Raw genomic sequence first — 16,678 nt, forward strand, 5'->3', positions numbered from 1 at the left:
AAATGTCATCGGGTCAATAATTCTACTTCATATTCTCAGAAAAAGCATGGCGGTTTGGGACTTCCTAATCTTATGACTTATTTTCATGCGACTCAGATAATGCAGCTCTCCTACACTATAGCCAAGGGCTATGTACCTCATTGTGTTGGAATTGAGGCCCTATCTTGTTATCTGTATGCTATTGGCTCCCTTATGTGGCTTCCCAGTCGGTTGCGTCCTCCCATCCTCTGCCCTACATTATCATATTCTTTAGCGATCTGGGATAGGTGGAGGGCCCGTAGTCCTTTATTTTCCCCAGTCTTCTATAACCCTGAATTCACACCTGGTTTAACACCATCTGTGTTTCAATGGTGGATCAATAAGGGCTTTTTACGTATTGGGGATTATTTGGAAGGACTTCGTCCATATCCTTTCCAATATTTCCAGACAAAGTGCCAAGTGCCTTCTAGCGAACTGTTTCGCTATAATCCAATTATGTCTTTTATCACTATCAAGCTTAAATTACTGCCGGAACCCTGTACACTCATCCCTTTCCAAGTCTCCTGTGGGGTTCCAGAACAGTGAAAGGTTGTCTATCCAATATATATGCTTCCCTTATTTATCCAAATGTTAAACTCTCTTATATGGTGCAATAGGAAAAAGATTTAAATATTTCTCTGGAGTTATACGCTTGGCGGAATATGGCTAATGCTCTATCTGAAATCTCGATTAACACTACACTCATTGAATCTAACTACAAAATGCTTCTCCATTGGTATTTACTATCTACACATCTTGCTAAAATTTACCCATCCGTGTCACCCATCTGTTTTCGACATTGTCAACAGGAGGGTACTATGCTTTACATCTGGTAAACATGCCCTGTAGTGACTAGGTTTTAGATCCGTTTATTTAATTTCCTTTACTCGGTAACGGGAGTTAACATTCGTAGATCCCCTGAAGTGGCCCTATTTCAACTACTGCCCACTGATATTCCCAAGAAATCGGTTAGATTGATTTTTTATATCCTGTTGGCGGAGAGAGTTACGATAGCCAAACACTGAAAACGGCCAGCAATATCGCTGGACTTAGTCAAACACAAACTTAATTGGATTATGATTAATGATAAACTTACTAGTATACTTAATAACAATACTTCTAAATTTGAGAGCACTTGGGATCCATGGATTCAATATATTTCTGTTACTTAACAGAATATTGACTGGCCCTCTCTCTTATTTCTTTTCATTATTCTACTCTTTACTTTTCTTCTCTCAGTTCTCTCTACATCTTCCTTTTTTTTTCTTTTTTTCTTTTTTACTCCTGTCTGCTATGTCAATGATATTTTTATACCACTTCGCTTATGGTGCAATTTGCTGCTAATCAATCAAAATCTAAATATGCTATCAGTATGTTTTTCTCATTACACATTACTGGTTGATTTTGTTCTTGTGTCACTATATACATTGTGCTTGAATATATTGTATCATTGCTTGTTGTTCTACAACCCATCAAGTTGTAGAACAGACAGGGACAGACAGAATTGTTACTGAGTGCCAGAGAATTGTTACTTAGGGCCACAGAAACTTTAATTAGGGCCACAGAATTTTTACTCAGGGACAGACAGAATTGTTACTGAGTGCCAGAGAATTGTTACTCAGGGACAGACAGAATTGTTACGGAGTGCCAGAGAATTGTTACTCAGGGCCACAGAAACTTTACTTAGGGCCACAGAATTTTTACTCAGGGACAGACAGAATTGTTACTGAGTGCCAGAGAATTGTTACTCAGGGACAGACAGAATTGTTACGGAGTGCCAGAGAATTGTTACTCAGGGCCACAGAAACTTTACTTAGGGCCACAGAATTTTTACTCAGGGACAGACAGAATTGTTACGGAGTGCCAGAGAATTGTTACTCAGGGCCACAGAAACTTTAATTAGGGCCACAGAATTTTTACTCAGGGACAGACAGAATTGTTACTGAGTGCCAGAGAATTGTTACTCAGGGACAGACAGAATTGTTACTGAGTGCCAGAGAATTGTTACTTAGGGCCACAGAAACTTTACTTAGGGCCACAGAATTTTTACTCAGGGACAGACAGAATTGTTACTGAGTGCCAGAGAATTGTTACTCAGGGACAGACAGAATTGTTACGGAGTGCCAGAGAATTGTTACTCAGGGCCACAGAAACTTTACTTAGGGCCACAGAATTGTTACTCGCACAGACACAGAATTGTTACTCAGGGCCACAGAACTGTTACTTAGGGACAAAGAAACGCTAGTTAGGGCCACAGAATTCATACTCAGGGACAGACAGAATTGTTACGGAGTGCCAGAGAATTGTTACTCAGGGCCACAGAAACTTTAATTAGGGCCACAGAATTTTTACTCAGGGACAGACAGAATTGTTACTGAGTGCCAGAGAATTGTTACTCAGGGACAGACAGAATTGTTACGGAGTGCCAGAGAATTGTTACTCAGGGCCACAGAAACTTTACTTAGGGCCACAGAATTTTTACTCAGGGACAGACAGAATTGTTACTGAGTGCCAGAGAATTGTTACTCAGGGACAGACAGAATTGTTACTGAGTGCCAGAGAATTGTTACTCAGGGACAGACAGAATTGTTACTGAGTGCCAGAGAATTGTTACTCAGGGACAGACAGAATTGTTACGGAGTGCCAGAGAATTGTTACTCAGGGCCACAGAAACTTTACTTAGGGCCACAGAATTTTTACTCAGGGACAGACAGAATTGTTACTGAGTGCCAGAGAATTGTTACTCAGGGCCACAGAAACTTTACTTAGGGCCACAGAATTTTTACTCAGGGACAGACAGAATTGTTACTGAGTGCCAGAGAATTGTTACTCAGGGACACATAATCGTTGAATTAAAGAGTATGTCAGACAACATGCAGAGGAGTGGCAGAGGAGGCAATTTTTTAGGAGCGAGCAGACGTGGCAGCAGAGGAAAGGGTCGAGGCAGCACTATTCGCAGCCAGAGGCCAGTGCTCCCGGTGTCATCCAGCGGTCGTGTCTCCACCGACAACCCTGCCGTCATTGATTGGTTGGCCTCTTCCCAGGTCACCTCTGACACCTACAGCCAACGGTCGGTGGGTACGTCAGACACAACCGTTAGTTGGCATGGCCCGGGAGCAAGCCCACTGAAATCACATGTCCTCTACCTGCCCCTGTCCTTTGCTGTTCCCTCACCAAGCGAAGTATCGCATGCTGTGGGCTCAGCCCCACTGTACAGTGAGGAAGAGCTAACAGAGGGCGGTCAGGAACGGGGGGAGACATCGGCCTTTTCAGCAGCCAGGCGAAGAAGTACTGGAGAGGAGAGTGACATAGGGTGCTGGCAGATTACGGACCTCCCATAGCTGCTGCCAGGCCCCTAATCTGCCATGGGCCCCTATATACCGCCTCCTCATGCTGCTGCCAAGTCCAGAGTCTCTCATGGGTCCCTATACGGCCTCCCATTGCTGCTGTCTCCATCGCCACACTCTGCCATGTGCCACTTTCAGGTCTCCTCACACACTGCTGGTGTGTTGAATTTTTTGACATAGGGTGCTGGCAGATTACGGGCCTCCTATAGCTGCTGCCAGGCCCCTAATCTGCCATAGGCCCCTATATACCGCCTCCTCATGCTGCTGCTAGGTCCAGAGTCTCTCATGGGTCCCTGTACGGCCTCCCATTGCTGCTGTCTCCATCGCCACACTCTGCCATGTGCCACTTTCAGGTCTCCTCACACTGCTGGTGTGTAGAATTTTTTGACATAGGGTGCTGGCAGATTACGGGCCTCCTATAGCTGCTGCCAGGCCCCTAATCTGCCATGGGCCCCTATATACCGCCTCCTCATGCTGCTGCCAGTTCCAGAGTCTCTCATGGGTCCCTGTACGGCCTCCCATTGCATCTGTCTCCATCGCCACACTCTGCCATGTGCCACATTCAGGTCTCTTCACACTGCTTGTGTTTTCAATTTTTTGACATAGGGTGCTGGCAGATTACGGGCCTCCCATAGCTGCTGCCAGGCCCCTAATCTGCCATGGGCCCCTATATACCGCCTCCTCATGCTGCTGCCAAGTCCAGAGTCTCTCATGGGTCCCTGTACGGCCTCCCATTGCTGCTGTCTCCATCGCCACACTCTGCCATGTGCCACATTCAGGTCTCTTCACACTGCTTGTGTTTTCAATTTTTTGACATAGGGTGCTGGCAGATTACGGGCCTCCCATAGCTGCTGCCAGGCCCCTAATCTGCCATGGGCCCCTATATACCGCCTCCTCATGCTGCTGCCAAGTCCAGAGTCTCTCATGGGTCCCTGTACGGCCTCCCATTGCTGCTGTCTCCATCGCCACACTCTGCCATGTGCCACATTCAGGTCTCTTCACACTGCTTGTGTTTTCAATTTTTTGACATAGGGTGCTGGCAGATTACGGGCCTCCCATAGCTGCTGCCAGGCCCCTAATCTGCCATGGGCCCCTATATACCGCCTCCTCATGCTGCTGCCAAGTCCAGAGTCTCTCATGGGTCCCTATACGGCCTCCCATTGCTGCTGTCTCCATCGCCACACTCTGCCATGTGCCACTTTCAGGTCTCCTCACACACTGCTGTTGTGTTGAATTTTTTGACATAGGGTGCTGGCAGATTACGGGCCTCCCATAGCTGCTGCCAGGCCCCTAATCTGCCATGGGCCCCTATATACCGCCTCCTCATGCTGCTGTCAAGTCCAGAGTCTCTCATGGGTCCCTGTACGGCCTCCCATTGCTGCTGCCAGGAGGCAGCAGGGTCACAGCAGTGTCAGTGGAGGCAAACGGCCACGGAGTAGAGCACCAGCTCCACTGCAGCCTACCACCACGGCCAGTAGTGGTGCCGGTGTGCACGGAGGAAGTAGCAGTCAGCCAGTGAGGAGTAGAGGAGGCAAAGTTTCCTACTCTGCGGTGTGGCAATTTTTCGTCAAGCCGCCCGAGGAAGTAAACGTAGCCGTATGTCGACTATGTGGCCAGAAAGTCAAGCGTGGCCAGGGGGCCCATGTTGGGACTACAGCGTTGCGTCAGCATATGCAGCGTCGCCATTCGGTGGCCTGGGAAAACCGTGATAAAGATACGGCGGTTCTGCCTGCCCTAGCCCAGGGTTCCATTTTGTCATAGGGTGCTGGCAGATTACAGGCCTCCCATAGGTGCTGCCAGGCCCCAAATCTGCCATGGACCCCCGTACCGCCTGGTCACGCTGCTGCTGGGCCCACAATGTGACCTGGGTCCCTGTACCGCCTCCCATTGCTCCCACTCTGCCATGTGCCACTTTCAGGTCTCCTCACACTCCTGCTGGTTTCCATTTTGTCATAGGTTGCTGTATGGCCTCCCATTGCTGCTGCCTCCACCGCCACACTGTGGCTCCAAACACTGGTTTTGGCCCCGTGACTGGCCAAATGAGTGAAGTGTGCGGTGATTCTAAGATCGACGGCACTCATCTGCATGTCATACTGAGTGACAGTATTATTTCTCTTCCCCAGCAGACTCCAAGGGCATTTAAATTAAAGGTACAGTGTTCTGCACTAATATTAAGTCTCTCTGAAGCCTAGAAACACCCTTTTTTAAGTTAAATTCACAGCGAATTTATTCGACTCGAATCGAATATTGTCCACGAATTCGCCGAATCAGTCGAATCGAATTTTTCATTTCTTCGCTCATCTCTAGTCTCTTCATTAAGATTGGTGTTCATGGGAAAAAGATAAGTAATGCAAAACTATCTCTCCTACTAGACTGCATTTGTGCACTGGAGTCATGTCACAAATCTCATGCCAATGACCAAGGTGCTAGGAAATGCATAAACTGAAGGGCCAGCATAGATAATTCTACCAAAAAGGCTTTGATTTCTATATCAAAAGACTTCGACTAAATTGGTACACTCATGGCAACAAACTGGGACCTACCTTAGCTAACCAATTTAAATGTAAAGCTGACCTGACTAGAATATCGTACCTTAAAGTCCCACAGAATAAACAACTGAGCAATCCAAAAGATATTGCTGTTTTAGAAACTTCTATTCACAACTATATAATCTAATATTGTCTACCTCTGATCCCTTCCACAATGCACATACAGTATTATAAAAATGTTCTAGCATCTGTACATCTTCCGTTGGTTACACCCGTGCAACATAGTGAGCTCTCTCAGCCATTCTCTGAAACTGAAGTTATGAAAGCCATAACTGTTCTCCCCTTGCATGAGGCTCTGGGACTGGATAAATCCTGCAATGAGTACTACAAGATATATCCTGACATCCTTGTAGCACAACTTTTCAACTCCTTTAACTATTTTGTGACAACGGGTGAAATTCCTAAAGAGTCATTGAAGGCCCTTATAATTACCATCCCCAAACCTGGCAAATCATCTAAGGATACTGCTATCTACCTATCTGCTATCTGTTATCATTTCCTTTACCCCTGGTGGTATTCCCGAGTGTAGCTCGGGGTTAACTTTCAGTACCAGAAGTGGTAACCCCACGCTATACTCGGGAATACACTGCAGCGTTGCTCAGGGATTCCCTTCAGAACTTACCTTGTCCTGCGCTCCCGCGATGTCCCCCCTGCAGCGTCCCCGGCCATTTCCTCCGGCCGATGCCGGTATCCGTCTTCTGGGTTCCGTTCCCTGCAAGCGTCGGGACGTACGGGACGTACAGGGGACAGAACCAGCAGTAAATTAAAAAATGTTAAAATGTGACATTCACTCAATACACAAAAATCTCATAGTATAACATTACTGTATCAAACCATTTCACATACATTTTGTCCCTAGTGCTTTGTCCTGTGCCCTGCCTGCATTTTTACTGTTCTTTCTGCCTGGAAACTGAGAAACATCCATGGCGTCCAAAAAGCATTCCTTTAGGTCAAAAGCAGTTTTAGGCCAGCTAGAGAACAGTGATAGTAAATTAGAACCACTTGCAGAATTGAGTGATAATGATTCATGAAAATCACTGAAAACGATTTTGCAACTAACATCAGTGATGTGCGAACTTGACACTCTATTTCAAATTTCAGTGTTTTTAGTTTGATTACTTTATTGAATTAAATTTATTATTATCATAATATTATTTTTTATGATTATTTATTATATTATAATTTATGATTTCGTGTTTCAAGTTTTATCCTACCCGGGATGGGACAGATTTCAGTGAGTTATTCCTAAGAATTAAAGGCCTACAATAAAAAAAAACAACATATTTCCATGCAAAAAAATGTACTGCTTTGAGCACAGAAATACTGACATAATCAGACTGCTAGGGAGGTTAATAAACTTACTATACTGTATGTATATTAAAGTAAAAAACAAAAAGTAAACACTGTCACTTTAAGTGAAGTGTGAAGAACAAATTAAAAATCTCCATCAGTGTGCTTATATCCATTATATCTATGTAAAAACACTAAAAACATATATGTTTAAAGTGACAGCAAAAAGCGAACACTGTCACTAAATGAATTTGGTGTGAAGAAGCTTAATTATGCAACCCTATTAGTATAACATATGACATCCATAAAAAGTCTGTATATAAGAATAAACATGGTTTAACAAATGAAGGGGTGATTTCTTTAAATAATATCCAAACGGAACAAGTCCACTCATGTGATTTTCCACTGTGATAACCACTACCAACACACCGCTCTCACCAGGGACTGTGGCTGCTCAGATTACAGGCAGCATATAGGCATGTTACTTTCTTATCCTCTGGCATGGTCTCCTTTAAGGAGGATGTCCCTCTGGCACTCAATAACATCAGACAAGCGGTCCCATCCCACGGTACTCCAGTGTATATTACAGCTATGTAACAGAAGTGCTCACCACAGGGAGCCAAATGCGGTCATATAGTGTAATATTTTATTTAAGATAAGCTCAGCAGTCATTTTCTTATGGATCAAACTCAGCAAAGGGAATTATAAGTAAACTTGTATAGAGCTTAACTCAGCCATCATAATTCAAAGACAATCTATACATATATAACAAAAAGAGTTATTTGTTGTCACTCACTGTCATTTTATCAGAGTTGCAACCACTATTTTCTGGGATAACAGTGTAAATTAAAGACAAATTGAATAACAATAGTTACACTTACACTACAAAATTAGTAAAAACTTTACCATCAGCATGATGCAATGCACACATTAATGTGCTGAAAAATATATTATAAAAGTAGCAGGTGGTAAAAACAAAAATGTCACCTAACTCTAATCTTGTACTAGTGGATAAATAAATATGTACATTTGCAATAAAGGAAACAAATAAAGGATAAGTTCACCTTTTGACAAAAAAAAATAAGCGCAGATATTTTGCAGGTAAAAAAATGTGCATTTATTATTTTTTTGCTGCAGAAGCCTGTAAAGCATTGCACCAGCGATCAGCAGATCGTTGGTGCCATGCAGGTCTCCTGCAGATCTGTCAGTATATCTGCTTGCCTGTTTGGTATGTATGAGCAAGCAGATATAATGACAAGAAGATTCAATGAACTACCACGGTGCTCCACAGTGCTGTGGTAGTTCATTGAGAACTATAAGTGGTACAAATGAGCTGATAAACTGTGTTTTGATACCTTGTTTAACCTCTTCCCATCCAGCCCATGTACATAAATGCCTAGATGGGAAACATGGTGATGCGGGTGAATGTTTCTGAACAGCCACCCACTTTAGAGGCTCGTGTGCAGCTTCTAGAGTGTGCACCTGTGAGCCCGGTGATTGTTGTGTCCCACGGACACAGTGGATCACTTGACATGGTACAGGACCAATGAATTTGATCCTATACAATGTGACCAACTGTGTTGAATTAGGACACAGTCTAAGTGTAAACAGAAGCTGCATGGTGCGGCTTCCAGCTCCTCCTCACACAGAGTTCTGTCTGTGAAAGGAGAAATCGCTGTTAGCATCGCCAGAGGTTGTAGCCACACTGCCCTATACCTCAGTGTCCCTGATCACCATAAAGTGTCTCATACAGTGTCCCTGATCACCATACAGTGTCCTATACAGTGTCCCTGATCACCATACAGTGTGCCCTGAACACTGCCTCACCAGTGGGTCCTGATCGCCATACCACTAAGTCTTGATTACCACCACACCAGCAGGTCCTGATTACCGTCACACTGGCGGGTCCTGAACATCATACCACCAGGTCTTGATCACCACCACACCAGCGGGTCTTGATCACCGCCACACCAGCGGGTCCTGATCGCCATACCACTGGGTCTTGATCACCGCTAGACCAGCAGGTCCCGATCACAGCCACACCAGCAGATCCTGACCACCACCACACCAGCGAGTCCTGATCACTGCCACATCAGCGGGTCCTGATCACAGCCATACCAGTAGGTCCTGATCACCACACCAGCAGATCCTGATTTCAGCTACACTAATGGGTCCTGGTTACAGCCATACCAGTGGGTCCTGATCACCACACCAGCAGGTCCTTATCACTGCCATACCAGTGGGTCCTGATCACCACCATGTCAGCAGGTCCTGATCACTGCCATACCAGCGGGTTCTGATCACTGCCACATCAGCGAGCCCTGATCATCGCCATACCAGCGGGTTCTAATCACCATCACACCAGCGGGTCCTGATCACTGCCAAATCAGAGGGTCCTGATCACCACCATACCAGCAGGTTCTGGTCATCGCCAGACACATGGGTCTTGATCACTGCCATACCAGCAGCTCCTGATCACCACCACACCAGCAGGTGCTGATCACCACTACTTTACATCCTGATTACCACAATACCAGTGGGTTCTGATCCCCATACCAATGGGTCCTGATCACAGCTACACCCCATCCCTATCACCGCCACACCAGTGGGTCCTGATCATCATACCAGCAAGTCCTGATCATTGCCATTCCAGTGGGTCCTGATCACAATCATCTGTGATCTTTGCCCAACAGTGTCTATTGTGAACCAACTGCAGCCAGCCATCTGTCCCTTATTGCAGTGACGTCAGACTGCTGTACACAAGCACCAGTGTCGTGATTACAGCCACAACATTCCTGATCACTGCCATACCAGTGGGTCCTGATTACCATCGTCTGTGAGGAGAGAGAGCCGTTACAGCAAACTGAGTAATTTTCAGCCACTGCACACAGTTTACCCACACAAAATATTGCCAGCCAGCTCATGGTGTCCCCGATCTCTACCCAACAATGTCTAGTGTGAACCATCTGCAGTCAGACATCTGCCCCTTACTGCAGTGACATCAGCCCACTGTACACCAGTACCAGCATCCTGATCACAGTCATACTAGTGAATCCTGCTCACCACCATTGTCCATAAGGAGAGAGAGTTATTACAGTTAATTGTGAGTAATTTTCACCTTTTCACACAGTTTACATACACTCACAAAACATTGCCAGCCAGCTCACTGTGTCCTTGATCTTTGGCCAACAGTGTCTAGTGTAAACCAAACCTCAGCCAGGCATCTGTCCCTCATTGCAGTGATGTCAGACTGCTGCACGCGAGCACCAATGTCATGATTACTGCCACACCATCATCCTGATCACTGCCATACCAGTGGGTCCTGATCACCGCCATACCAGTGGGTCCTGATCACTGCCATACCAATGTCAACAATATGTAAAAAAAAATTCTAAACAAGAGAGGTGTTTAAAATTCTGAGTATGACAGATGAGAGTAATGGAGAACTGTCACTGTCAGACTCAGATTCTGTATATGAACCAATAGACAGCAGCAGTTCAGTCTCTGATTCAGAAAAAGAATGTGCTCCATCAAAAAGAATGAGGCGCTCCAAGGAGCAACAAGCAACCACCAGCAGCTCAATACCTCCCTGTTGATGTAATCAAGCCCCTCCCCTATGCATTGCGCCTCAGGGTCACGTGGCTTTCTCAGGGAGATATGATTGATACAGTATTGACTAAAACTACAGAGGTGTACTTATTTCAGATGATTGCAAAATGACTAAACAGAATTGTCACGCAGTGGAAAAGTGAATAGAATTCTACTGTGTATCACCAGAGGGGTCACCAGGAAAAGGAAGGAAGTCCTAATCCAGCTATATAGATCATTAGTTAGACCTATCTTAGATTGTCCATTTCTGGAGACCCCACTTACAAAAAGATATTGATAAGATAGAACAAGTTCAGAAATAGATAACAAAAATGATTAAATTTATGGGTGATAAATCTTATCAGGAGAGACTTCAGAAATGTAACACATACAGTATTTAAGAAAGAAGGGGAACCTTTAAATACATTAAGGTTGTAAATAAAGTACAGGGGCAGTGTTTTCAATATGAAGCTAAGATCAAAAACACAGGCACAAAACCACAAACTAGCAGGAGGAAAGTTCAAAACTAAACTTAGAAAGTTTTATTTACAGAAAAAGTAGTTGATGATTGGAATAGACTTTCAGTAGAGATAGTGAGTCAGTAAACAGTAAGTGAATCCAGTATGTTTTAGACAAACATAGATCTCTACTAATGGAAGTAAAAAAAAAAAAAACAGGAAAAAATGGGCAGACTCGATGGATTACTCGTTTTTTTTTCTGCTGTCACTTTTACTTGTTTTATGCTTCTGTAAATGTGTTTAAAAGTAAGAAATATGATTTAGACCTAACTTGCTGACTAAACTGGGTTTCCTGATTTTCCATAGAGAATACTGATGCCAGTAATCCTGTTTTCTGTTCTGTATTATGAAAACAACTGCTATTGAAAATGGTATTCTTCAAAGTAAATTAATTACAGCAATGCTTTCCAAGATGTTCACTTAGTGAATTTGCATGCAAAATAAAGCAATTAATGCACTGATGAATGTAATGCTCTGTAGTAGGATGATTTCTGCTTAATGTATTTGCATGCAATGTGCAAATTGTATCATTATCATTTTCTACATGAACAATACTTGTACTTTAAATATTGGAACAGCTTCATAAGTAAACCAAACTTTAAATTGAAAGAAAAATAAAACAATAATAGGTCAATTACCTTTGAAGTGACTATATAAAGCTACTGAGAATGAGAACATGAATGAATGTATTAGAACATTTTTAACACATATGTAATAAACAATGTAAGCATTAATTTGTAAAACTGCATTAGCACATGTAAGGTGTCCAAGTGGCAAACACTTTAGCAAAACATTATTTTAAAGTAAAGTAATGGTTTGTTTTTGAAGCACAGGTAGCACAAGAAGGATCTGAGTGAGAAAACAGAGTGCAAAATCTAGAAAAAGTGGCACATGAATTGCAATAAAGATGCACAGCATAGGGTAGTCAAGGTGAGAAGTGGTGACAGCTCAGCATCTTTCCTTGGAACAGAGCACATACAATAAATTGGCAAAAGGAGAAGACTCCATTGAGAGAATTCCTTGAGTAAAATCAAGAGATACAATTTACCTAAAATCTCGACCAAAATCCATAGAAGGTGAAATTACAATTCAGTTGTGCCAAAAAGCAGCCCTTAATTAGGCTCCTAATTTGACATTTTCTTTTTACAGAAAGAAAAACAAAATAGTCCATCCATCCCTGTTCAGTTGGCAACTTGGTGACTGGGTGGAAACTGGTCAGATATTCCACAGTTGATGTCTGAGTATTGCAGAAGGTAGATGAAGAAGATAGATAAGTTAAGCAGTCAGAATTAGTAAATCTACCTGGGTTATATTCCTGGGCAGTTTCACTAAACATCTTAAAAATTTGGAAAATCCAAGCTTTTCCTTTTAACCTTGTTGATGTCTATAGTAGGGAGAATTGTAATACTCAATGCGTTCCTTTTTGTGGGCTAACAAAAAAAAGTAGACGTGGGAAGCTAGGTACTTGAGGGAAATGTACCAATGGAAAGAACATAAATAAAGTAGAACGGGGGAAGGCGATTGACATGAAAATTAGAGGGCTACGTGTAGTGCAATTTTGTAAAGCTGGCAGACAATTGGCTGCTCTGCAGCTGGGAGGATGTATGGAAGTTTTTTTCGACCAATCAAATTAATTGTTTTGGTTGACCGCTTTGGAAGAAAAAGCTCATGTATCCTCTCTTCAAGTATGTGCAGCTCTACCACCTGCTATACTGTCCTGTGGGACTGCCTCATGCTGGACCTCTGTCTTTCATTTTACACCTGCCTCTCTTTGTAGTAAGTTTTGAAGGTGAATGGATTGCCTAGCTTTTACAAATACTATGGAAATAGGGGGTAAATGTTTGATGTTTCTGATGCACACTAGTTGCCATTCTGATGCCACATGCAATGGCATGATAGATAAATAGATAGATTGCAGATGATTTTTGTTATTATCTAGTATCTAGATATCTCTTCCAGCAGCAATGAAATATATTGATGAATTTGGGGAATTTTCAGGCCTTGGCATAAACTGGAAGAAATCAGTGCTAAAGCTATTAGACCCTTTGTCAACTCCCTTACCATCTACACTCTCCTTTTCAAGAGTTGTGTCATCTATAAAGTACTTAGAGGTAACAATATCTATTTAATTTCAGGCATTCATTCCACATAATAGTACTCCTTTAATATCTAGATTTCAAACACAAAGTAAAACTTAAAAGTAAGTTACCTCAATCTTTGGTGGGTTGCGTTCACCTACTTAAGATGATTTGGATGCCTCAACTCTTATATTTTTTATACAATTCCCCAGTTTGGATTCCTCTGCAGATTTGAGATCAATAGTATATTTAGGGATTTAATCTGGAGAAAAAAGGTTCCAATATAAAATTAGAGACAATCCAACACCCAGTGATGCAGGAGGGTTAGCAGTCCCCAAACCAAGGTTATATCTTTTTGCAGCTCAATTGCAGCACCTTCCGGGTTGGGAATATGAGAAACCTCCTAGTGCTGCTCATCGATTATTTTTTATATTTTCTTGTACAATAGTTTTCATTGGTTTTTCACTATTTTCATGTTTGAAGTAATAACAAAGTACAATCATTTAGAAAAGAAGGACCCTCGCAGGGGAACAGGGGAACGATTGTCAAATAAGCAGTACAAACAATGACACATAAACAGAATAGCCTTCAACCAGAACATGCTCTAATTAGAGCGAGATGAACCTGAGTAAAATACTCGGCTGAGGTAAATCATGGTGGAGAGCTGTGGGAAGGCGGGGGTGAGGAGGGGGAGAAGAAGGGGAGATAACCTCGCAGAGAAGCGAGGAGGAAGGAGGCATAGGAAGGAAAAAAAGAGAAAGAAAAGATTTAAGAAAAAGAGACAGTACTGAAAGAACCTGAATGCAAGGACTCCCCTTAAAATTGGTACAAACCCAAACTGTATTCAGGAAGTGAAGGATGAATGTAAGACCACCAAGGGCTCCAAATTTTCAGGAACCGAGGATGAGAGTCATTAAGAATACTCTACATTTTTTCATGGATCATGAGGGTGGTCATAATTGTCCTCACATCCGCAAACTGAACAGTTGGCTTCTTCCAGGCCCTAGCAATGGCCCTCTTAGCTGCTATAAAAAGAAAGGTAGCCAATCTTTGCTGGTGGGAGAGAAGGCCAGGGAGTGGGCAATGGAGGAGCCCATGATGAGGATCTCTACGGTAAGTAGAGTGAAAAAGGGTTCACAATAGACCATATACTCTGGACCAAAAGCCCAATAGTCGTGGGCACGTCCACCATACGTGAGGCTCATCTCTCCAGATTCCGCAACCTCTAAAACAGCGATCGCCACAGGGTGAGATCGCATGGGCAATCCGTGCTGGGAGCCAGTACCATCGGAAAAGGACCTTTTATGCCACTTCCATAGTGGTAGTGTTAAAAAAACATTTGGCAACAGCTGACCAGGCCCTACTCCAAACCTCAGGGGCTAGTTGCACAGTAAGATCACATTCCCATTTTAAAGCATAGGGATGGGGGCCAGGAGAATGTGCCAAGAGAAGATGTGAATAGAGTAGAGAGATGGTGCCCCTGGCTCCAGGGGAGTGTTGGCAAACATGTTCAAACAGTGTTTTCCTAAAAGTAAAGATGGAATCACGACAAAGGGAGGAAATCCAATGTCTGAGTTGTGCATAATGAAACCATTCCACCAGTGGAGCTCCATGGACTGCACAGATGGCGGACCAGGAAGGAAACAAACTAGAGTTCAAAAAGTGACGTACATGGGAATAGCTGTGTGCGGGCCACCAGGCAATTTTTTATATTTTCAAGGGCCAGTCACTACTCCATGTTCTGGAAAGGGCATTGGGGGGCATTTCATTAAGTGCCATTACCTACAGTACTTTGTCATTAATGTGTAAGGTGTGGGAGGAAACTAAGAAAATGGTAGGAATTTCTAATCTCACTAGATATACTCCAATATGGGGGAATGATAAGCTTCTTGAGCTTCTTGTGCTTCAGGGCTTTCAGAGATGGGAAGAATCAGGGATTTCTACCCTAGCACAGCTCTATAAGAATGGAGCTCTTAAAACATTTGAGAATTTGAGGACAGAGTTCTTACCTCAAAGGTGGTCTTACCTCAAAAGTGTTCCAAACACCATAGATGTTGGGTGAAGGTGTTTGGTACACTCAATGGGCTTTTAGATGTGGATATTCCTGATGAACCACTTAACTGTCCACTGGGCTATGTAGACTCTTCACTATAAATGCATGCTTTGGTGAATATCATCATGAGGGCACTTTTTGTGGCCCGCAGACAAATTGCCCTTAGATGGACTTCCCAACATCTGCCTACTCTATCTGACTGGATTTTGTACTTTAATAAGCTTCTTTCTTTTGAAAAACATACATATTTTTAAGGAATTCCTATTGACACTATTTGGTAAACATGGATTAAATATATGTTTCCTTTATGGAAATAGGTTTTAATGTATTCATGTTTTGGTTACTGGTGTTTACACTTGATGAAACATATGTCTGTGCATTTAGATAGTGAGTTTAAATGACTATTTGTAGATCTGGGCATCTCTATGGTTGTAGCTCTCTATAAATATATGATGATGTCTTAATGTTGCAATGATAGCTGGGTGGGAAGGTTTTTTTTTTTTTGTGTAGGTGTTTTGTGTTTCCTTTTTTGTGAAACCTTGCATAGCGAGAATTGTATATACAGTTTGTTGGTATTTGTTGATGAAAAAGAAAAAAATAAATGAATTTAAAAAAAAAGATTAACCACACAAAAAACAAAAGCTTAGTTCTTAACCCTATAAAAAAAAATCAGAAACAGAAAAACCCTACATAGAAAAAATAAGACTCTATAGAATTGTCAACACAAGGGGCAAAAAAGAGCATGCAGGCCACCAAATTGCAATCTACAGTATAACACTGTATAGCAGATTATAGCTTAGTATGGTACTATATGGCACTTGACAATATGGTGATCTGTTATGATGTAAAAAGGATATTATGTCGCACAGGATTCTCAACAAGGCAGGTTAAGGGGCCCCAGGGCGCTTGTTTAAGTTGGAGGAAATTGTGTTTTTAGTTTCTTCAGTCCTTGATAAAACTCTGTTTGGGATCTGGAGCCTGGAGATTTCTCAGTGATCTGGGTGGAAGGAAATATACAATCCTGGGATCGGGGTTTAGGAATAGCCAGGACACATAAAGCCTGACCAGCGGTGCTGCTAAAGAAAGCCAGGAGGCTGAATCTTTCCTTTGTATGGATGGTGGATACCTCTGCGTGGGCAAACTGTACTTTTGTTGAACTTTTCCTTTACTCTATAATAAAAGTGAGCCAACATGCCTTTAAACGACAATTTCTGGAGTGGACTTTGCTTACTGGTAA

The sequence above is a fragment of the Staurois parvus genome, unplaced genomic scaffold (assembly GCF_062004578.1).
Source record: "Staurois parvus isolate SC_StPar_1 unplaced genomic scaffold, SC_StPar_1.0 ptg000318l, whole genome shotgun sequence".
In the NCBI taxonomy this organism is placed as follows: Eukaryota; Metazoa; Chordata; class Amphibia; order Anura; family Ranidae; genus Staurois; species Staurois parvus.